This window comes from Diabrotica undecimpunctata, chromosome 2 (assembly GCF_040954645.1).
Source record: "Diabrotica undecimpunctata isolate CICGRU chromosome 2, icDiaUnde3, whole genome shotgun sequence".
Lineage (NCBI taxonomy): Eukaryota > Metazoa > Arthropoda > Insecta > Coleoptera > Chrysomelidae > Diabrotica > Diabrotica undecimpunctata.
This window is the reverse complement of record NC_092804.1, coordinates 72,043,471-72,067,866: the sequence shown is the minus strand read 5'-3', so window position 1 is coordinate 72,067,866 and position 24,396 is coordinate 72,043,471. Positions and strand designations below refer to the sequence as shown.

Here is a 24,396-nt window from a genome sequence, read left to right as displayed (position 1 = left end):
TTTTTCCTAAGATGGTTTCCACATCCACAGCACTCGCAGGTTTAGGCGATACTAACAACTGTCTTATACCAATTTCCATAATCCTGAAACCTAGTATTTTGTCGATCAGCATTTAAACTGGTATGGAACCCCAACTTATATTTAATCTATATCAAAAGATGTCTATCCTTATGAAATACACTTAACCGCAAAAGTTTTGTACCACCAAAAATTATGCTGAATTTAAGAGTTGATTTTGAACGGATTAACGGATTCCGCTAATATTTTTTTTTTAAATTTTTTTAGATTGTTTATTTGCTATTTACACTGTTAAGCAAAGGTTTACTCAATTTTCTCTTTTAGGCTTATACCGGGTAAAAGAAAGAAAATATTTTTCGTATGTTACGTTTGGGATATGCTCTAGGGAAGACATGGTAATAGGGTGGTTTTACATCAACGACATACAGTAGTCCCATATTTCGTGAATATTTTGTTTTTTTTTAAGATTAAAGAAAGTAGACGGTTTGAGCTTAGATCAACACCATGTTGTACTCACTCTTATGTTTTGTGAACATTTTGTATTTTTAATATCCCTAGTATCTTTAACCCTTTCATAGGCAGTGGGAAGTATAATCCCCACCATATAATATCACGTCTACAGGCAGTATATATCGATTTTTCCACCGTTTGAGGCTGCTGCCACCTAGTAGTGATATCAGTAAACCTATAAAAAATTACTTTGCAGCTGAGGTACAACAGTGAATAAATTTTTGTTTACATGAAAATTAAAAATCACTTTTAAGACCCATGCGATACATGGTATACATCAGAACATTTTAATTTTACCGTAGATGAATGTGTTATGTCACCTTGAAGTTTAGATGGTATCTGACACATTAACAAGAATAAATAGGACAGAACTAAACACTTAGCCTTGATGCATCCCTGTTGTTACTTGAAATTTATCAGGTTTGCTACACCTATCTCAATACTATCACAATAGTATAGTATCACAATCTTTATATACTAATCGGGAAACTCCTTTCCTTTTCAGTGACAATCACACCTTTCTCGAGATATTATCAAATACTTTCTCAAGATCAATAGATACTTTATAATCGTCTTTCTCTGTATTACTATATTTTTCAATTCGTTCTAGAACTAATAAACTTACTTAGAAAAAAGCCAAACAACTGATTACCGAAGAAAATTAATTATACTTTCCAGAAAGTACTTTGCCAAAGTATCCAAATCTGCTATTATTTCAGCAACTATTTTCGGAAATTGTTACTTCGCCTTTTTAGATTATTTAGAAAATAATTAGATTCATTTATGTAACGGATTCAAGGATAGTTTCTGCTTTATCAAGAGTATACATAACAGTTATTGTTATGGAAACACAATGCTTCTAAACCGTAGCAAATAAAACAATTGCAATTGCAAAGGCCACCTTGAATACCACGACACTCTCTCGGTAACTATAGACTTTTCAATAAAAAAAAATACAAAAGAATCTTATATAATTGATTCGACATTAAAGAATGTTTGTATTCCGGTAAATTATAAAGTATATTATATATTAGAGATGGAAGTCTTCGTTATCAGATTCGAACTCAATATTTCAATGTCAATAAAATAGAAATATTAAATTATCAAGGATCTTGGTGCAATATAAGCATAATAATAAGCATTCGATAAAAATATCTCTAGTATTATTATCTAAATGAAAACATTTTTTCGGTATTCACTTCATCTTTCGTAACATTCTAGTCCACTTACCCTCAATAACCTCACATTACAAAAATTGACTATCATCATGGTAATGTTAATTACCATTTATGTTTGTTTCGCAGACGATATTGTAATAGTGACAAGGGAAAAATTTCTCAGCACTGTTGCGGATCAGATGCAATAAAATATGCCCTTCATTACATAGAGAATTGGTGTCGGAGAAAACTTACTAGACTGAGTGAGGTGAAATTATTTGGGGAGGAACTAGAAAAAACCAAAGTGGTCAAGTATCTAGGGGTAACCTACTGGGACTATACTTGAGGAATCCATCTTTCAGATGGGCAAACATGTAATTATAGCAAATCTTACAGATAAGGTCAATATACGACTTTGTTCCAGGCTTTTCAGGCAAAAGTTTTTGCTTTGGTGGCCTGTATTGATGAAATCGTAAATGGAGACCCCAAAGTAAACAGAGTCAACATTTATAAATATAATCAAGTGGCTGTTTTTTTGGTGAGATCCACTCACCAAATCGAGACTGGTGAAAAACTGCAAAGATCTTTTCAGCAACCTGACAAAAATCAACATCATCATCATCATTCTGGCTTTACAACCCTGCGTGGGTCCTAGCCTCCTCAAGAATTTCTCTCCAGTCGTCCCTATCCATCGTCTTTCTCCGTCAAGCACGTATTCCCATATTTCTCATGTATTCATCGATGTTTTCAAGGAACCTTGTTCTGGGTCTTCCTCTTCTTCTCTAACCAATGGGTCTGTCAAGGAGAGTTTTCCTAGTTGGGTCATTTTGTTCCATCCGCATTACATGTCCTATCCATCTCAGACGTAATATCTTAATTTTTTTTACGATATCAGGTTTCTGGTATATTCTATAAAGTTCGAAGTTGTATCGTCTTCTCCACACTCCATTGTCGTTTACTGCTCTATAGAACATCAACAGAAAAGAATTTAAGGCAAAATTCAACAAAGTGTCTAATATGGGTGCAGGGCCATGAAGGGGTGCTTGAGAATGAACGAGCAGATTTGTCCGCAAAACAAGGCTCGAGAGAAACCTTTGTATGCTCAGAACTATTGTGTGGCATCACCAAAAATGCTGCAAAAAACGAGGTTGAGGAGTGGCTAATAAGGAATCATCAAAAGAAATTGGGAGTCATTTAAGGACAAATCCAGACTAAGATAATAATCAAGAATATTGACAAAAAAAGAATATTGACAAAAACTCTTGGACGATTTGATGAACATTAATAAACGAGAGATTATAAAGGTCACCGAAATAGTGACGACATCATCGTTAAGGAAGACACCTATACAAAATAGGTAAGGTACCATAGTGCCGAAAACGCGAAATGAAAAAAGAGACTCCCATACGCATCATATTTCATTGCAATGTGCTAAGAGATATTAAGCAGGAATGTACCAGTCAACTTAAGAGCTTAAAACTACCAATGAGGAAACTGTTTGTCTTCGTTGTACCATATGACTTATTAGAGTTTACTAAAAAAAAAACAGAGTATGTTACAAAAGTTTTATGACCAGGTGTCGGAGGTAAACATGTCTCGTTTGAATACAGAAGAAAAAGATTTGATAATGTTAACTCTCTACTGGTATGCTCAGAACATTTATATAACAACAAGCGGACCACTCTGTTATGTTTCTAAACCAAGACATCTTTTTCTGTCTATGCTGCGCTTGTCCCGAATCTTTTTTTTGTGGTGAGGACACCGTAAATAATAATGGTACTTAACACTATGTGAACAAAAAGAAATGAAAATTGTCAGCGGATTCTTTCAACACTGAGATATACTCAAATATAGGTGGACACAAAAAAACTAGGTCTACAATCTATCATAGACTACACAATCGCAAGACAGAAGACAAAAATGATTTTACAAAATGTATGAGTATACAAGAGAGCCACTAGTAGCAGTGACCATTACTTATTAAAGACCAAGACCACATTTGGAGTAGTAAAACTACAAAACTACAAAAACAAAAGAAGAATACGAAATGGAAAATAACCAGAAAAGTGATACAAGCTAAAGAGCCCAAAAAAAGGAAAGCTTGAGAGAATTATATAGAAGTAGACTAAAGAAAGAAGAAATAAAAATGATCAATAGAAAACAAATAGAACCAAAGTTCAAAATTAAACAATTCAATAATAGCAATGAACATTACAACCATATGAAAATGTGCCTGAAGGGGCAGCAACAGAAGCCATTAGACACCAAATTCAGAACCAGATTGGTGGGATGAAGAAATAGAACGAGAAATAGAAAATAAAAGAGAGAAAAACCAAACATTAAACATTTTTGAATACAAAGAATGACGCTGAAAAACTAATATACAAGGAGACACAAGCCAAAGTGCGAAGAATGATATGTCGTAAGAAAAATGAAGCCTATCATCAAAAGTGTAACGTGATAAATTTCCATCATCTTTCGAAAATTAAGAATAATAATGGCATGAATGTGTTTAGAATAATTAAGTGTTGTGGATGTAAAGTAATTTTTGAATTTTAAACGTAGAAATAGGATTTTTATATTGAACAAAGATGACAGACTGTGATACATTTTATCAACATTACATAACATCATTGATGATACAACCTCATTAAGTTTCTCCCTGATGAAGGACATAACCAATGTCCGAAAGCTTGGAATAAAAATTTACAAGAGTACACGTTTTATTTTTTATTGCTGCAAACCCAATATTTAATGTTTACTTCCTTATATATATATATATATATATATATATATATATATATATAAATAATAATATATATATATATATATATAATATATATATATATATATATATATATATATATATATACATACTACAGTAGGGATTCTACAGTATTCACTGCCTTCCCTCGCTCAACCGTTTCCATCTCTCTCTGTTGTCCCATTCTCCATCGTTTAGGCCTCTCTTGTTCATGTCGTCGTCTACTTCGTTCCTCCAGGATTTTCGGGGTCGTCCTCTTTTCCTCCTTCCTATGGGGCTTCATTCGGTTATTCTCTTTATTTATCTGCTGTCGCTAGGTCTTCTTGCATGTCCATACCACTTTAGTCTTTTTTGTTCTATATAAGTTAGTATGTCTGTTTCTATTGATTTTCTTTGCTTTATTTCGTCATTACTTCTCCTATCCATTCTTGTTACTGTGCAGCATCTTCGTAGGCATTCCATCTCTGTTGCTATTATCTTACTGTTGTTTTTCTTGTTTATGATCCAATTTTTAGCCCCATTTGTCATAATACTTCGCACTAATGTTTTATAAATCTGTGTTTTTGTCTTCATATTTAGGTGTCTATCCCACCATACTGAGTTAAGTTGTCGGATTGCTGTTCTTGTTTGTCCTAATCTTTGTGTAATTTCTTCCTCTGTTGTTGCCTTTTTCGTGATTATAAACCCCAAGTATTTGAATTTATCTTTTCCTTTGATTGTTACGTTGTCATCAATCTGTAGATCTTCTATGTCTTCTTCACTTGTCGATAGGTACTCTGTTTTCGCGAGGTTAATATCTAGGACAGCCTTGGTATATTCTTCTTGTAGTTTCTTCATCATGTAGCTGAGGTCGTCTTGGTCTTGTGCAATCACTACTTGATCGTCTGCAAAGCTTAACGTATATAGGTATTCTTTCCGTACCGGTACTCCCATGCCTTCGCATTTTCTTTTCCATGTAGTCAACGCTTTCTCTAAGTATATTTTGAATAGGATTGGAGATGTGGAACAACCCTGCAGGAGCCCTTTTGTTGTGGTGAAGTCTCCTATGATTCTTGTTCTTATTTTAATGAACACTTGATTTTCTTTATACAGAGCTTTTGTAGCTTCTATGAGTTCCGTCTGTATTTCTAAATTGTATATTGCCTCCCATAGTTCTAACCTTGGTACAGAGTCATACTCCTTTCTCAGGTTCACAAATGCCAAATGTATATCTCTATTTTTTGCTTTTTTCTTTTCCAACAGTTGTTCCAGTGTGTATATGTGGTCTATGCATGATCTTACCTTTTACCTACAATATACACATTATTATTTGCAGATGACCAATTAGTTATAGCACAAGAGTATGAAGATATTGAATATATGACAAGAAAATTAATCGACGAATATAAAAAATTTGGACTTGAAAACATAAAAAAGACAGAATATATGTGTGTCGGTGGGAAATAGCAGGACTTCGCATTGAAAGTTTAAAAAATAATCAGACATTGCGACATAAGTACTGGGTATGATCATCACAAAGAAGGGAATGTAGAGACACGATAGAAAAAAGGGACAACCAGGAAAGAAAAGCAATATCCCTTTTAAATAATATACTTTGGGATCAATCAATATCAAATAGTAACAAACGTAGGATATATATAACACAATTATTAAAAGTATAATCACCTACAGCAGTAAAGTATGGCAGAAAAAAGAACGATACAAGAGAAAACTTAAAAATTAAACTGAAATGAAAATTAAAGTAATGAAAATGGATTTCTGGAGAAGTTCGGCAGGAAAATCGAGATTGGAGAGAGTTAAGTACTAACAGTAAAATAAGAGAAATTATGAAAGTAAATCGTACAATAGTAGAAGATATTGATACCCAACAACTAAGAGTATGTTCAAAGAATGCCCGAAGATCGAGACTTCCAAAACAAATTCGAACATTGCAACCTCATGGTAGAAGGAAAAGAGGAAGACCTCGTCTTAGTTGGAGAGAAGGCATAAATCGGGAAACGCGAAATAGAGAAATGGAGGAAAACCTATGGACCAGCCGAGAAAAATGGCGATTGGGTATCGGAAAACGTAGGAAAACTTTTAAACCGATATGTTCGTATAAAACTTTTCTATTTTGTATTTTTTCGTCTTATAGTTCTTAAAGACTTCCATATTGTCTTCTTCTTCGTGTGTCTTTAAGGACATTGGCGATCATCACGGCCCAATTTACTATGTCTATAGCAGTTCTACAATAGTTCTATTGTTGTTTTTCCAATTTACTGCTTTAAGTTTTTCAACCAGGACGTGCGTCGTCTCCACGGTCCTCTTTTTCTTTTCACTTTCACTTTACCAATCGCATTAAAATTTAGGTTGAATTTTTGTCTAAGAATGTAAAACCCTCTTTGTTTCTTTGTTTCAACGGATTTATACCTGCATGTTGTACAAACTGCGGTGAATCTCGCTAGTGTGACGTTACCGGACGTTCATCCGTTTTTTACAAAAATTGCCGTATACCTATCAATAGAAGCCAACATCTATCCGGTAGCAAATTTTATATGTAGACAAGGATGTCTGTTAGAAACAAATGTCTACAGGTGCTATTAGACTATATATATATATATATATATATATATATATATATATATATATATACAGTAGACTCCCTCTATAACGAGAACTGAAATGGCAGACTAATTACCTCGTTATAAGCGGATCTCGTTATATCCAACAACAATAATACTGTGCATACATATGAATATGTAGTAGTTTTCTAAAACATTAACTTTCTATAGTGAAGCCATTCGGAGCAATATAAGATGCTAATAAATATTGTTTGAACGGCGTTTTTGAAAAAAAGTTGTTTACTTTTATTGTCAATGATATACGTTAAAACAAAAAATCTGTATTCTGTAAATCTGTATAAAGCGTATTTTCAAAAATAACATAAACCACTGCGTCTGCAATTGGAAGAAGTCTGTCATTTTTGACTGCTTTGAATTGTCCAGTATTCTATCTATCATATTATCTAAAGATGAAACAGTTTTATGCTTCTTCATTTCCGTTTTTTCTTTGGATAAAGGTTCTGACAACCTTTAAAACACTTTCCACATCTTGTCTATTAGGACCTATATTATTAGGTGTGAATGGTCAACCCCCTACAATGACGTAAAAAACGCCAAAACGTAAAAAAAACACGTTTTTCAATCTTATTTTATCTCGTTATAAGCAAATTTAACTCGCTTTAGAGGGTTATAGTTCAATAGAAATTTCACGTTACATCTAATGTACCTCGTTATAAGCGAAAACTCGTAATAACCGTGTTCGTTATAGAGGGAGTATACTGTATATATATATATAGTAAACTCTTAAACATTGGGGAAATCTGCAAGAAAGACTCTAATGTGTATCAATTGTTTCGCCGAACGTTTTCGCCAAAGAGAATTAATTTGGCTTCTTCAGGGTTGAAAGAGAATAAATTATAATTAGCTACCATATATTATCTATTAAAACATTATTGATCTTACCGTAACTTAGAATTGTAGAGTTAGAATATTAAAAAACTTAGCTAGTAACATAGTGGTGTTTTTTGTTACTATGTGCAAAAAAAGTTTTTTGTAAGGTTTGAAATGTATGGTAGCTTTGAACTTGACACGTAAAGGCTTACCCAAGGTTAATCGAAAAACCCAATGTAACTACATTTAAAAGGAGGTAATTCTTTGAATTGTCGGCAATAACTAAATTTTTGATTTTTAGATAGTTTAAAAGTGAGGTTCTGTTTTAGCCAGAATGCAAGCGCTGACAACTTCATTGTTCTTATGAATCTTTATGTCGTTAAGGTTCATTGGTAAAAAACGAATGAATTTAAATCCCAGTATAGGGAAATATTATTTTGATTTACTTTATTTAATTATATTATATTGTTCATGTATTATTGCATCTTATTGAGATGTATCTAAGAAAAGCAAGGGAATGTTATATATTTTTTTGTGTTAATGAAAATTAATTATAAAGGTATGTTAGTTGTTAATGGATATATCAGTCAAGTTAGTTATCTGTGATATAGTATTGTTCTTGGTATCTGATTTAAGTAACAAGTGGTATATATCGCTTAGATTCTTGATGTCACTCTTAACATTAATGGAGAAATCGTTAAAGAAAATATAAGACATAAATATATACATATATATACATATATATATATATATATATATATATATATATATATATATATAATACATTTGATAATTTGTTATTACCCTTTTTACAGTACCTACTGCTAACGTATTAGAATATTTTAAAATCCTAATTTTATTATTAATTTTATTGTTAGTATTTGATACTTCCCTTATTCTGCACATTGTTGTTTAGATGTACATGTACATTATAGTAGTGATAATATGCAGTTGTGGCTGGTCCATCTCTAGTATAAATGAGGATAGGACATATTACCGACGTTAATATCAGGCCAAGCATGCGGGCGCTATTAGTCACATTATTTTTTAAACAATTTTCAAGTTTCTATGCGGGTTAAATTACATTAAAATATTGTCTATTTAGAATTAGTTTACATGAAGTATTGTAAGTGTAGAACAGACCCGGCTGCACCCTGAGTAAAAATTTGTGCTAAATATCTGTTGTAATCCACAAGGAAACTAAATTCCTGTAGTTGGCTGTATACCATGTATCACAAAAAATTTATTTAAAAATTCGTTTATAAAAGGTATAATATTAAAAATCCTATCGGGCTACATCACAGAACGTTTTCGGAATTGATATTCCATCATCAGTGCTATCTGGATGTACATGTTTGAAGCCACTAAATATATGGGTAAAAACCCTTTAAATGTTGTTTGATTAACTTTGAGTTACATTTTTTAACTTTATAAACTACGATGTTTAAGTTACAACAAGAATAGATAACATGGCAACGTAAGACTCAACTGGAGGTTGCTAGTACTGAGACGAAGTGTCTACGAAGACTTGTTGCTTAGTTGCTATCAATAGCCTGCGGTTGATATGTTGTCCATCTATGATATTTGAAGAATTCTTCTCTTGGTCCAAATCTCAAAAACCTTCAATCTCTTTGTTTTTCTTTCAATAAAAGTTTTAATTCTAAAGGATATTTAGCATCGTTGTAATTTTATTTTTAGTTTTAAACTTAAATTTTGCTTAACTTGAACAGCTTGGACATTTAGATAAACATATCACGTACGTTTTTTAGCTTTCAGTTGCTTTTATTGATTCCGTTGTTTTTTTAACACTGTAATGTTACTTATACGTTATATTATGTTCTGTTGACTAGGCTAATTTGTACATTAAGACACATCTGCGAATTATCAAAAAATAGATATCTGCATCTCAGAAATTGTTTAACCTTTCTCCAATTATAAGAATTTCATTTCTTCAAGTACAAAATAGAAAATTTTGGAGATCTAATAAATTTTGCTAAATTTCCTAAACCCTGAGATTCCTTTCATCGTGGAAAAGTTACAATCAAATTGCATTTTTAAAGGTTTTAGTCGAATAAATATCCAACAGAAACGAAAGCAGATAGGATAGAGACAATCATCGCACAGTAGAGGTTCTTTAAACAAATGAATTCACAAGAGGAGTCATAAAATCATTTATTGTTCGTTCAACGCAAATATGTTAATTTGAATATTCGAAAAAAAAGAATTTAAATATCTAGAACATCGTTGACATAACGGAAATACTTTAAGTGACGTCAAACGATCTATATGTTCAAAAATAATCAACCGCAACATCGACCTACAAAGAAAATTAAAAGCAAAGAAAGATTAAAAATATGACGTCACATATATCTTCAAACCGATAAAGACGGTTTAAGAAAGTCTAGTCTAGTCAAGATCTGGCACTTTGGTTACTGCGAAAAATCATTCGTTGCAGAACACACCATGATACATGACAACCACCAAGATGTATTTGAAAAAAGACACTAATATCTACAGCTCTTCGGAAATCAGAAAACACCAGATCAACTTAAATCGTAAAGCATCTAAACAAGATGTGGATCTCACGGTTACGAAATAAAAAACCTTCAAAAATGTCAATAGGTACAGATTCAGATCAAGTAACAGAGCCCGAGTGCACACGAAGGGATAAATGGCGCATATTTTCGAGAAGATCCGTTAGTGAACCGTTAATGCCGTTACTAATGATGTTGCGGCGTGGGGCCTTTTATGTCTGTCGCACCCAAAACTCCAGAATGAAGTAATTTCAAGCCACAACCTATAAATTCGGAAAGAAATGTATCATTACCAAACATTTTGCCGTAAAAATCTAAAATACTTTTCTTTGTTTTTAACTATTTACCTTCATTATTATCATTCTAAATATACATACGTCAAAATAATCTATAGGACACCTATATTAATAGCTTTAAATCAATGTTAGCTGCAAATACAAACATAAATTTATGTTTTTAATCTTTTTTGTTTTGTCGATTATTATACCAACTTGGACGGTCATGCTGATATGAATGGCTATAAAAAATTTAACAAAACTTCAATATGCTTTTTTTTTGTCTATAAGATAAAAAACATCACTCTTGGTGGAAGAACCAATCTCGTTTGTCTGAAACGGTTGCTAAATGCAACATACTACCGCGATATTATTCTTGAACCTACTTATACTTTGCACAACAAGCTGGTCCCCAATTTCAATTAATGCATGACAATGCGCGTCCGCGTACTGCCAGGGTCGTGCGAACATTCCTTGAAAATAATGAAATTAAGGTTTTATCCTGGCCTGCACAGTCGCCAGATTTAAACCCAATTAAGTTTGTATGGGAAATATTGGGCAGACACATTTTACAACAACATATTGCGTTCAATACAAAACAGCAACTGTTTGAGGGTCTTTCAATGGAATGGAACAGAATATCGCAGCAGGCATTGACCATCTGATCATGAATTTGCCTTACAGATGTAGGACAATAATCAACAACCATGGAGGTCATACACTACACTAACTTAACCTAAAGACTACTTTGTTATGAGTTGAGGGACAACAACTTAGTTTTTTATGGTTTTTTATTACCATTTTTTGACTTATGGAGTTATTGCTATTGTGATGATTCTAAGAAAAAGATGAAATTCTAAGAATTTTATATTCGGGACACTTGTTTATAACTTTTTATTTAAAATATTTGAAATAAGTTATTTGAAATCCTTCTGTAATCTCGTATTTTGTGTTTGTCCCCTACATTATGTTGATCTGTGTATTAAAAAATTATTTCAATTTATATTTTTATTCTTATTTTGTTTCAGATAAACGATTAGACACCGTCTAAACATGAGAAGCTGACCAAGGAGATACACCACTCCTCCCCCGACGTCACCATTTCCCCAAAAATTCCGGACTCCGCGTGTTTCTGCAGTAAACTGTTTTCTTCGTGTACATACAAACTGTCTTCTCCCTTCGATTATCTTAGTGCAAACCCTAGTGCTCCGTAGTGTCAGTTAATAAAGTAGATGTGATTAATTTTAAAAATATATTTATTAGATAAATTAGGAAGTTTAAATAAAGACTGTCAATTTCTATACATTATACAGAATACGATTTTATATAAATAATCGATCGTTACCGATTTGGCGTTTTTCGTTCGTGTTCTCGAACTAGCTTGTAGAAAGTATTTTAAGCCGTCTATGCTATACCAGGCTGGATTTAATTCATAAGGTAAGGTTTTTAGATTTATTTAATAATAACTGATAAGCTAGACAATTTTATTTACTGATTTTGTGTTGGAATAAATGAATTACTTATAAATGGAGGTCTGATTCTTCGAAAAGAACTAACAACTAGTTAGTTACTACTACTGGAAAAGCTTTAAAAAACATGCAATTGCAGACTATTGAGATACTAATGGCTTACGATATCTCCAATTTTGAAATGATTTCACATTGACTGGTCGACCACACTATTTTAAGGAAATATACTATTTAAAAAATAAATAAACATCACGCGAAGCACTCCTTAAATGATCAATGAAAATCACAACACCAAAAAAACTATATTAATTCTACCCTTCTAGCCTGACAATAAACATATCGACAATGTCAAAATCACCATAATTTATTAACTCCAAAAGTAAACTTAAAGTAATTTCCCATTTCGTTTATCACAAGGAAATGTTTCGGTATTATACTTGCGCATCTACTTTATTATAAAATTATTTTCAATGTGAACGGTCGATTCGTTGAAAATCGAATATGTTGCATTGGAGTGTTTGGGTATATGTTTTCACTCGCCCCATTGCACTAAAAGTATCGCTCTGCACTTGCGCTAGAACATGTGATGATTTTAAAAAATTGCAACAGGTAAAACATGTTTGATAAAAATTATTCTGTCTCTGCGCTGTGTTGATCTTCGAACGCATTGTTCCCACACATACACACATATATTAAGAGTGCCCAACCTTTTATATATTCCATCACCCCCTTATTCTCTACATAAGGCCTTTCTTGGAAATCTCTTCTGATCCATGAGGCCTTTTTGTCGCTTTTTTCTTTTTGTTTTTCAGTTTCTTATATATAATAGAATGTATTGGATATTCTGCTATTTTTTTATTCTTGGATAGTCCTTCGTTTAGGAAGATGCCGTCTTTTGTATTATCAACATGTTTCTTACGCTTTGACTGCTTCTGTGTTCTGAAAGAAAGTATAAATTAGTCTTACCCATTTCTACTGGTGACTCCTGTTGGCACCTCCTTCTGATGGGTTCTTTCCTTTAATTTAGTCATCATGATTTTTATGAAGGTTGTTACATGAGTATGGCTTCTGTGTTTGTCCTATTTTCCGGTCCTCGGGGGTTGGTGTTTATTGTCGTCCCATGTTTGGTTCCGTAGGACTTCGTTGCAGTGTTTTCTTTTGGCCAGGTGTTAGTCTTCGCAGTTTGTACACTTCGCTGATTAGTCTCGGGAAAGAATGCAAGGTGTGGATTGTCGGTGCATTTTACTCTGTTACTGAGGGCGCAACATCTGCTGCTATTGTGTTGCAAGGAGTGACGGTTATAGCATTGAATACATTTTGGTCTATTTAGGTTTTCGACTGTCTCTTCTAGGTAAAATAGCTTGTTTACTTTTTTCTTACCTCTTTCTCTTGGCATTACTACTACATGGATGGGGAGAAGCTTTTTGTCTTGACCTTGACTTTTGACTTCATATTCCTGGTTCCGGCTGAATGTTTATTCTATTCTTTTTATGCCATGTACCCATTTTACCTGTGGTCTTCATCTTGGTCGCCTAACTTTGTAAGATCCCCAAGCAATGTTGTATTGTGGTATTCCAACTTTGGTCTTTTTGTCCAGCAGTGTGACCTGCGAAGCTCCATTTGAGTTTGGCAGTTTTTGTTGTGATGTACTCAACTTTTGTTTTTGATCTTACCCAGTCGTTCCTTGTTTATCTGCAGTCGTATACTTAACATTACTCTTTCTATTGCCGTTTTTGTTGTGGCTAGTCTATTCATATTGGCCTTGGTTAGGGTCCAGGTTTGACATCTATATGTTATGATAGGAGGGATGTATTGGTTGAACACTTTGCTCCTTAAATATTGAGGTATATTACGGTTCTTAAGTATCCAACTGAGTTTTCCAAATCCTGCCCATGTTAGTTTTGGTCTTCTAGTGATTTTCGCACTTAGGTTCTCTTTGTCAAGTTTCAGAATTTGGCCTGGGTAGATGTATTCTTGGACTTGTTCTATCTTAAGTTATTCGTCTGGCATTAGAAGAAAATGTAACGTACAGTGTATGAATGAATGAACACAAAATAGAAAAAAAAAGAATAGAATAACCACATAAGCAGAATGGAGGAGACCCGCGTCGTCAAAATAGCAAGAGATAAGTCACCAATCGACAGAAGAAGTATCGGACGACCGCGCAAAAGATGGAGTGACAACCGAACAAACAGAATTGCTTATAAAGAGGAAGAAGAAGAAGAACGTCTGAGGTCTTCGGTGTTTATCATTGTTTTCGTTTTTGTCATATTAATTTTTAGGCCGACGTATTGGGAGCTCTCTGCGAGTTCCTTCATCATAATTTGTAATTCCTCGAATGTTCTCCCTATAATCACGATGTCTCAAACGAATCTGAGGTGGTTTAACTTGCTGCCATTAACGTTGATGCTATATGTTGACCAATTTGTAGTTTTGAAGACGTCTTCTAGAGCTAGATTAAAAAGCTTTGGGGATACTACGTCGGATATCAACAATGGGAGCTTATCGCCTGTGCCTTGCCTAGCTCAGTATCTCAAGTGTGAGTTTGTCTTGTTTTAAACTAGGGATTGAACCTGAACTCTTAGCTAATAGCAAATAAGACAAATTTTAACTAAACTTATTTATTAAAAAGAATTAAAAAAAAAACAATAATCCACCCTGCCAAGGCTTAACAATAATTAGTGATACTTATGACTTTGATGGGTTGCTTGTGTGTTGTAGATGTTTGGTCCTTCTAATTAAATGTTGTATCCTCTGGAGAGCTGCAGTAACATGTGGATGTAGGTTCTGATTAAGTGGTTAATAAATGTCCAATATGGTCAATAAATTCGATGTGGTCAATAAATTTTCATGATTTTGAATGTGTTCACAAAATTTTCAAACTGGTCAATAAAATATGGTCTTGTCAATAAACTAAAAATACAACAATAACTGGTATTAGAAACACATCAAAAGGGGTTTAACTTCGTTGCCATTTTACAAAATTACAATTAAACAAATAGCGTATGGCAAGGATAAAATCAAATATAATTATTATTAAACTTTAGCTAAATTTTGTTAAGATTTCTACTGCACAAAATTAAGAAAAAATCATAATCCATTCAAGAAGCGTGATTTCGAAAGAAGTAAGGTCATGAATATTGGAAATGCTGTCAGAATTATAGAATAAGGATTACAATGAAAGTACTCACCCCAAGAGAATTTTGTAGACTATAAAATGAATCTTATAATAATGTTTGCCTTTTTTTATAAATTTCAAAAGAGGCAAAAAATTATATTCCCACTACGTTAGAAAAGTTGACTCACAGAAACTAAGTGGGAGATTGAAATGAAGTTAGCACAGATGACATAGGACGTAAACCTATGATAGAGATAGCTTTTCTGTCAACATGGAACAGAATATTTTAGTCTACCAGACAGAAATAAAGAGGGCGAATATTTATTCTACGGGACAGAAAGAGAACGAAAAGAAAGACAGAGGGAGAAAAAAAAAACAGAGGGCGCCAACTACTTTTGAAATAAAAAATAGTAAAAAGAGAAATGAAATTAAAGTAGTTAATAAATTAATAAAGAAAGTAAAATGAAATAATTATTTAAATATAAATTAATAGCGATGTGGCGTTTATAACATACGTGTTTCTAAGATACTGTGATTACGGATTACTTTATTAATAATAAAATATGTACTTACAGATCTTATTTCTTCGATTCACAATGAACTAACACTATAATACTGTATGATGGTGCAGTGTATTTTACGATTGTTATTACTATGTAAATTTCACAATTTATCAGGATCGATTAAAAAGGGTCTATGCTTATTCGACATCGGCGCCGAACTCTAGGAAGAATATTTATTTAAGTGTTTTAAGTTAAATCTTCGTATTTTGTGCTAAGGTTTCTCCAATTACTATATGGACAATTCTTAATGAAACCCTGTATATTCAGGCATATATTATATATATATATATATATATATATATATATATATATATATATATATATATATATACTATATTAGTCTCTGGTGTGGTCTATAAATTCTAAATCGTTAAATCAAGTAATCAAAATAATATTTATGTGTGTACTAATAGTTACAGGTTTGATGAAATCATCTTTAATTTAGCTCATTTAATTTTATTTAGATCTGGCCATCTTTAAAAATAATTCGGGCAATTACATTTTGAGTCAATAGGAAAAGTAATTGATAGTTCCTTTGAACTCGATTTTAATATACATATATACATAAACACACACACGAAAACATATCAATCACCATAAATGTGATGTATTTTGCGTCAAATGTTGAAAAAATTCATCTACCTACTATCATACGCAATTCATTACATAACACATAAGTAACCGTTTTGTGTAGGTACACGTAAGCATACAGGATGATTTTGCTATTTTGTCAGCGTTCAGCATAAAAAAAACATTTTGAACGATATAAAAATAATATAAATAATAACAACATCAACAATATACTCTCTGGAAGAATTATGGCAATTGTATAACATCTACAAATTGCAAAATTATCGGGATAATAAAACAAAATTGTGGAAGACGTATCAAAATTCAAGACCATTTTGTTCTTAGAACTCTAGAAGAACTAGTACGAAATATATAGATAATAATACTTTTGCATCAAATATAAAGATTTTGATGACAATTGAACCGATCGATCGAAAACTAAAAAACGAAATTAAATATGTTTTGTCCTTAATTAAAACAAAAACTAAATTTCTATATTATAATTGTAAATTGTAACTATGGAAAATGCCTCGTGGTAATTACCCCATATCGTAAAGTCATTTAAACATTAGTTTAAATAAATAAATTACAATTATTGTAGGATTATCGGTGAACTACATAAATACCCGTTATTAAGAAATTAAATAATTTAAAGTGGCGATGAGAAATAGCGGGGTAGCTTAAAGAAACACACATTGAATGTGAAGTTAATTCGTGAAAATTGTAATCCTGTAAATGGTTTCAAAGCTCTTTAAATGTTATTTTCTAATCCAGTTTTTTATGGCTTTTTTGAAAAATATTCTCTGGTTTTTTGACGACACTGAGATTTTTAAGAGGAAGTACCAAGTAAACCCAAAGGAGGTAAAAAATGACACCAACCATTCTGAACGTCCTCTGACAAATGTATACTAGCAACGCTATGTTCTTCGATTAGCAGTAGTACTTAACTGATTATCTATGGTCCAAATTCTTTTCTATTCATGCAGAAATTAGTACATTTAGAATTGCCACTTAAATTATGTCTGTAAAGTTAACATATCCATTTTATAAGGCCGACTTTATACTAACGCTATAACTTATTGCTAATTTATTATTAATTTATTACGGAAAGACAAAAATTTATTGTTTTAGCTGTTTCCGAGAAACAATGATTATGCTAACTTTGCGGTAAAGCTAGCATAGCCATAGCTACATCTCGGCAATGAAAAGGGATACAGAGCCGATCTTGGCGGCATATTTTATTGGTAACTAATTTTCCCATCATAAATTAGCACAAAACTCATCCCTGGAAAAATCGAGATATTGGCCAAAAACGATGAAACCAGAAAAGTGAACCGCAAGGAATTAATTGCTAATATATTGTTGAATTTTTCCACCAAAAAACAATATATTGTTGTAACCGTTTCCGAAAAACAATTGCTATGCTAACTTTTGAGTAAAACTAGCATAGCCATATCTATATCTTAGGAACGAAAATGGTTACAGGTTTTTGAAAAAGCTTAAAATATACTATAATCTAAGTTATTATCTAAGCGATCACATATATATTTAACCACACAAAGTATAGGGAATACTAGGTACATGTGTAGACAAACTTAATTATGCGTTTCAATAAAAATGATATTTAGTAATATTTAGTAATTACGACCAGTTCATACACATGGTTTTTATTTAATTTATTGATATAGTTCAACGCCAAAAATACGTTTTATGCTTTTCCCTTCCAAAACACAAAATTATTGTAGCTTCATACTTAAACCACAACACCCATTGTTTCTCGGAAGATGTTGAATTAATAAAATGCTCAGAACTATAACAATATATTCACAATGAATGGCACAGATGTGATCTTAAAACTAGTTGTTTTCAATTTTTTACGAATTTAAGATAAGTGGGGGGTACTTTAAATTTGCAAAAATTTAACAGTAAAATATGGACTATATCTCGTGGCTGCCATATTCTATGGATATTGTAGCTTAAGAGAAATATTGTATGGTCTAAGCAAAGAATATAGCAAAACGCTTTGCAAGCTAAAAGCGAGGGTCAAATGAAATGTTATTTGTTATAAACTGTATCAGCACTGTTTTGCTAGTTAGAAGATTTACATTGAAGGATAATGGAAACAATTTAGCAAGTAAGTTAAACATTATTCAAGAAAATTTTATTAGCAATACAATATGACGCTAAGATAGGTTCAGTCATTATTATTTTTAGAAAACAGTTGCAGCAATAAAGTGTTTCTTGGCATAAAATTTCAGAAATAAATTAATAGTTAAGTAATGAAGTAATAGCGGTTCACTTTTCCGGTTTCAATGTTTTGGACCGATATCTCGATTTTTGAAACAGGAGTTTTGCGAAATGGGGATGATGGGGTAGTTTTTGGGGATTGATTAATATATCAATCAACAGCAATTAATTAGTAATAAAATATGCCGCCAAGAGGGGCCCTGTACCCCTTTTCCTTGCCGATATATATCTATGGCTATGCTAGCTTCACCGTAAAGTTAGCATAATCATTGTTTCTCGAAGACGGTTGCAGCAATAAATTGTTTCTTGCAAAGAAACCCCTTTTCCTTGCAAAGATACAGCTATGGCTATGCTAGCTTTACCGTAAAGTTAGCATAACCATTGTTATTCAATTGTCGAAAATACTTTTGTTCTCTTGCTTTTTAGATCCATTATACTGTTTAAATTTGTAGGATCATTGATGAAGTTTTCTTTACTTCATCAATTCAGCAAAACTAAATGTAGTACCTTTTCTAAATCACCTTACAGAGATTTAAACATCATAGTAATAAAGTTATTCACTCTATTGGGAAACCGTCTCTTGAAGTCTTTACTACTCTAATTGATGTCATTCGGCTTATATGATCGTTCCTTTCTACTCTTCTATTTTTTACCCAGTCCTCGATGTTCCCCACCTTGCATCTACGTCGTATATCTGTACTTCTAGCTCTGTCCCATAGTGTTTTACTACCAATTTTTTTAAGTGTTTTTTCTGCTGTTTCTAACATCTTTTTTGGCCTATGTATCAGATCGTGGTGCTGCCGCGTATGTCATTGTTGGACTGACCGTTTTGTAAATTCTGCCTTTTATTTCTTCTCCGATATATTTATTTCTCCATATTGTTTCATTCAGGCAACCTGCGGCTCCGTTGGCTCCATTCACTTGATCTTCCACTTCTGTTTCTAGCTTTCCGTAGTTAAATAATGTAATGCCTAGATATTTAAACTCCATCACTTGTTCTATTATCTGACCTTCCAGGTCTTATAACCATGCATTTTGTCTTTTTTGGGGAAATTAACATGTTAAATTTTCTGGCGGTTATATCAAACTAATGAAGCGTGCGTTGTAAATCATCTTCACTCTGGGAGAGTAGTATTGCGTCGTCTGCATAGCAAATTATTTTATGTTGTTTTTCTCCCATTTGGTATCCTTTTTAGTTTATACTTTTATATTAGGTCATCCATAATCAGGTTGAATCATAGAGGACTCAGGAAATCTTCCTATCTTATCCCATTTCCATCTTCAATAGGGTCAGTTAGTTTTTCTAATTTTACGTTTATTGTGTTGCTTGATAAATATTTTCCATCGATTTGATTATTCTTAGAGGTATATTTCTTGCGTACAATAAGTAGATAGCGTCCTTTAATTTGACTGATCAAATACCTTCTTAATGTCCACAAAACATAGATATGCCGGTTTATTGTATTCTAATGATTTCTCTTACACTTGCCTCATTATAAATATAGCGTCGGTGCATGATCTTCCCGACATAATACCGTGTTGTTCTTCTGCTAGTGATATAATTTCATTCAATTTATTTGTTATTACTTGGTTGTTAATTTTGGTGTTGTGTGTATTAAATTAATTTCTCTGTAATTTTCCGGGTCCGGATTTGTCTCTCTTTTTGAATAGAGGTATTAGGATGCTTGATCTCCATTCTTGAGGAATTCTGTTTTGTTCTATTATTTTTTGGATTAGTTTTAATAGTTGTTTGGTCAGCTCTGGTTCCTCGTACTTTAGTAGTTCGTTTGGTATTCTGTCCTCTTCTGGTAATTTTCTGTTTTTTAATTTCCTTAATGCTTCCTTTACCTCTTCCTCCTCATTATGTATTTCTTCGTTTCTCGCCTCCTCTTCTAAAACAAAATGCATAAAAACATATAAGGTACCTATCAGATAAATGAGGTGATAAGCAGTAAGTGAAATTCCAATATTTAGATACAGATATGTTAGGTTTTTGGTGACGTGAAGACGGACATACAAAAACAAACAAGAGCAACGAAAATGACAAGATTCTCTATTTTATTTTTACGGATTTCAGGAATTTTCCTTTAAATTATCGTCACTATGAAAATGGCATCATTGTATTTTATCTTCTTCAGTTTCTAAGCAACATAACTTGAAAATGTTTGTCAGTGGCAGTGTTCCGGCCATATATCAATAATTCTTTCACCTTGTAATGCGTACATAACCTATTTAGAATATCTTAAAAGTCAATGTACAGGCGTTATCTAATCCCAGATCTCAGGAGGCGTAATAAAAAAAAACAAACACGTGTGCGGCTGTCTTTTGTCTCATTGAGAGTATTTTGTCCCTAAAGGTGGCCTCAGACAATTATAAATAAACCTGTGTGTTGCGTATTAAAAATAAATGCTGAGTTAAACAATTATCATTGCTTTAAAGTTTAAGCCAAGTCAATTCGTGTACGGATTTTGGCAACCCGTAGAAGAGAATTTGAATAAAATTGTTTCCGATTAAGAGAATTCGGACCCAAAAATTTAATATGGAAATTAATTATTGTATTTAAAATGGAAGCAAATGCTTCCTCTTTTTTAAATTTATTTGACAATGCCATTTTTGTTTCAATGCTAGAACGGCCTAAGTTGATCATTTGACAAGAAACGCTTTTTGTCAAACTGTAGTTTTAGATGCGCCTTTAACACAGTTTTGTTAAATATTCATGTTAATTTAATCATAGATAAGCCGTATATGATAACGTATACCAAGAACAGTTGTCAGTGGCCATTTGACCCTTATTCTATTGTCGAAACTTTTTAGCAATCAAGGTAATTCTTGCAGCTAATAGCGAAAATTGTGCGATTATTGTTGAGAACAATAAAAGTACGCAAGACTGCATACCTTGGACACATACTAAGAAATGATAAATATAGTCTTCTGCAGGTCATCATGCAGGGTAGAGTCGATGGCAAAAAGGGAATAGGTAGAAAGAGGAAGTCATGGCTGCGAAATATTCGAGACTGGACAAACATGACTGTAGACGAATTATTCCACGTTGCAAAAGACAGAGAAACTTTTAAAAATGTGGTCGCCAACCTCCGTTAATGGGGACGGCATAGGAAGAAGAAGAATAGCGAAAAAAGCGTATAGAGCGACCCATTGTTTTCAAATTTATTGGAAAAAAATTCAGTAAAAAAAATCATGTCATTTCTTCGCTGCGATGAAAAATTTCCACATTTTGTCTTCAAACCGATAAATTTACGTTGCTCATGCAATGCTACAAACCTTGACCACATACAAACAATAATTATTTCTGACAGTATTATAAATTTAAAACTCAGTATACGGCCATCTAAGCCAAAAAGTTTGGCATTAAATATTCATTTAACGTACATGTTAAGTCCAAATATTTCATGAATTGATTTCCTTATTATCAAAAGACGACACTTGTATTACAATATGACAAGAAGAAGTCCTATTGATTCTAAATTTAACAGGATTCTTCCTTACATCTTGAGAAACATATAAACTAAGTTTCAAGAATTTAAAATGTTGTCATAAGGAAAAGAGAAAGATGTTGTATTGATCCCAAATTTAGTATAGTTCTTCCCCTCCAGAAAACGAATATACGTCAAGTTTCAAAATCTTTTACTTAAGGTTTCAAGATTTCTTTAAAAAATATATAAGAATATGAAGAGAAGACAAGTTAATCCCAAATTCAACTCCAGTATCAATATGATTCTTTAATAAAAAGATCATAAAAATATGAAAAGAAGAGAAATCTATTTCTATAGGACTTTTCCTTACATCAACAGAAATCTATGTACCAAGTTTCAAGATTCTAGGGCTTATCTTCACGAAAAAGAGTATAAGAGTATCAGAAAAAAAGGCATACTCACTCCAAATTCAATAGGGTTCTTCCTTACACCAAGAGGAAATTATCTACCGAAGTTTACGGTGATGCGGTTTCAATAACGAGTGTAGAAAATTAATTGTCTTTTCTACAATATTTTGTAGTAATAGTAGTGTTTAATAAATATACAATAATAATTAAATTCTTTCAACTTCCTATCTCACTAAATTAAAGACTATACGATCAGCATAACTTGCCTTCTTCCTGTCGTATCGTATCTCCTGCGCCTGTCAGTTTTTCACATTCAAATCAAACTACCCTTAAAACACTTCGTCTTTGTCGTCTTAAATCGAAGCACGCTAGTCAAAACTCCCTCTTTGTTTTCTCAACTAGAAACAAGTAAATCCTTTTCACGCTTCTCAAATAGAAGCAGATTTCAATTAACTTTATTTTTATTAAATAGTTACCTCAATTAAATTCAGTGCCAGTGCATAAAATATGTAAGTACCTGCTAGTACACATTATACAATAGAAGTCGACAGTTTTTGTGCCAATATTTCGTAAATGCCGGTCCTACAAATTACAAGGTTGCCGAATATACAACTATATAAATCGCATTTATCTATAAATCGCATTTATTTAATTTTAAGAATAATTAATATGAACAGTTGTATATTTTAAGAACATTTTATTTGAACATTTATGTTTTTTATTATCATTCAAAAGGGTGATTTGTTGGCAATTCCAATACTGCTATTTATTTATGTAAATAATAAAATAAAAATATTCCTACCGGAAATCTTATTTTAATTATTCTATTTTTAATTTTACCATTTACTACACTATTAATAATCCGCAATTTTCTGGTCCTTCGAGAGTTGTATCTATTTCTTATCTACCAAATGTAGGAAGGTGAGAATATAGTTTTTCAAATATTTGCTTTTAAATCATCGAACCAACTACCTTATCCTTTCCCCTACAATGAGGAATTATAATAATTATTGTAGCACTTCCCTAAACATGCCACCTTGCTCTCTGCACAACAAGTTTTTATATCTGTACGCTTTTCAAAATTCGAAATTGAATACTAATTGGCTGTATATACTTTATGTACTTTTTATGTTAAGCAATGCGATATTTAATTATACTACTCATCAAATATAATGACCAAAAACTAATTTTCCGTAATTTGCCATTTTTTTATTCGATTTTCATTATTGACAAAGCGTAAATATCCAAACAATTAAATGAATTTATTGATGTCTGGTTATATATTTAGTAAAAAATCGGTTTGTATCATTTCATCTTTTGATCACTAGTTTTTTATTGTGTGTTTATTTATAAGAGACATTAATTCGTTAAAGTGAAGCTGGCACAATATAATTTACTCTCGGTTGATTCTATTCATTGATTTTGTACTTTTATTAGACAAACAATAATTGTAGTAATTATTTGTTTAATTTGCGATAAATTACATAAAATCTTGATAAAAAATTTGCTAAGTAAAGTCATATTCTTTATTATCATCCGTTACATCAAATTAAAGGTGAATGCCAATTATTTTTTTAGTATTTAACTTTATTTATTTCCACAAGAAAAGAGTTTCAGAACCTTTTATTTGTCCAGTGTTTAGACCATACAGTATATTAGATATAGTTTGGATACAGACAAGGCATAGCTGTCTTAACGTCAATTTAAATAAAAAAATTTAATAATATAAATTTAAAGTCCCAGAAAATAAATTAAACAATATATATATATATATATATATATATATATATATATATATATATATATATATATATATATATATATCGTGCAATTACTTAGTAGCGCTTTATTACGCATATCTATGTAGTACATATACTCTTAATTCAAAACATTTATTTATAT

General features: G+C 32.1%; 1 protein-coding gene across 2 annotated transcripts in view; it reads left to right on the top strand.

The window, feature by feature from the left end:
- EcR (Ecdysone receptor) overlaps nt 1-24,396 on the top strand; it is a 995,783-nt gene that overhangs the window by 154,282 nt on the left and 817,105 nt on the right. For both annotated transcript variants that reach the window (XM_072523096.1, XM_072523095.1), the window contains exon 3: nt 11,718-12,126. The gene's annotated coding sequence lies outside the window, so the exon portion shown is untranslated. The remainder of the gene's footprint in view (nt 1-11,717; nt 12,127-24,396) is intronic.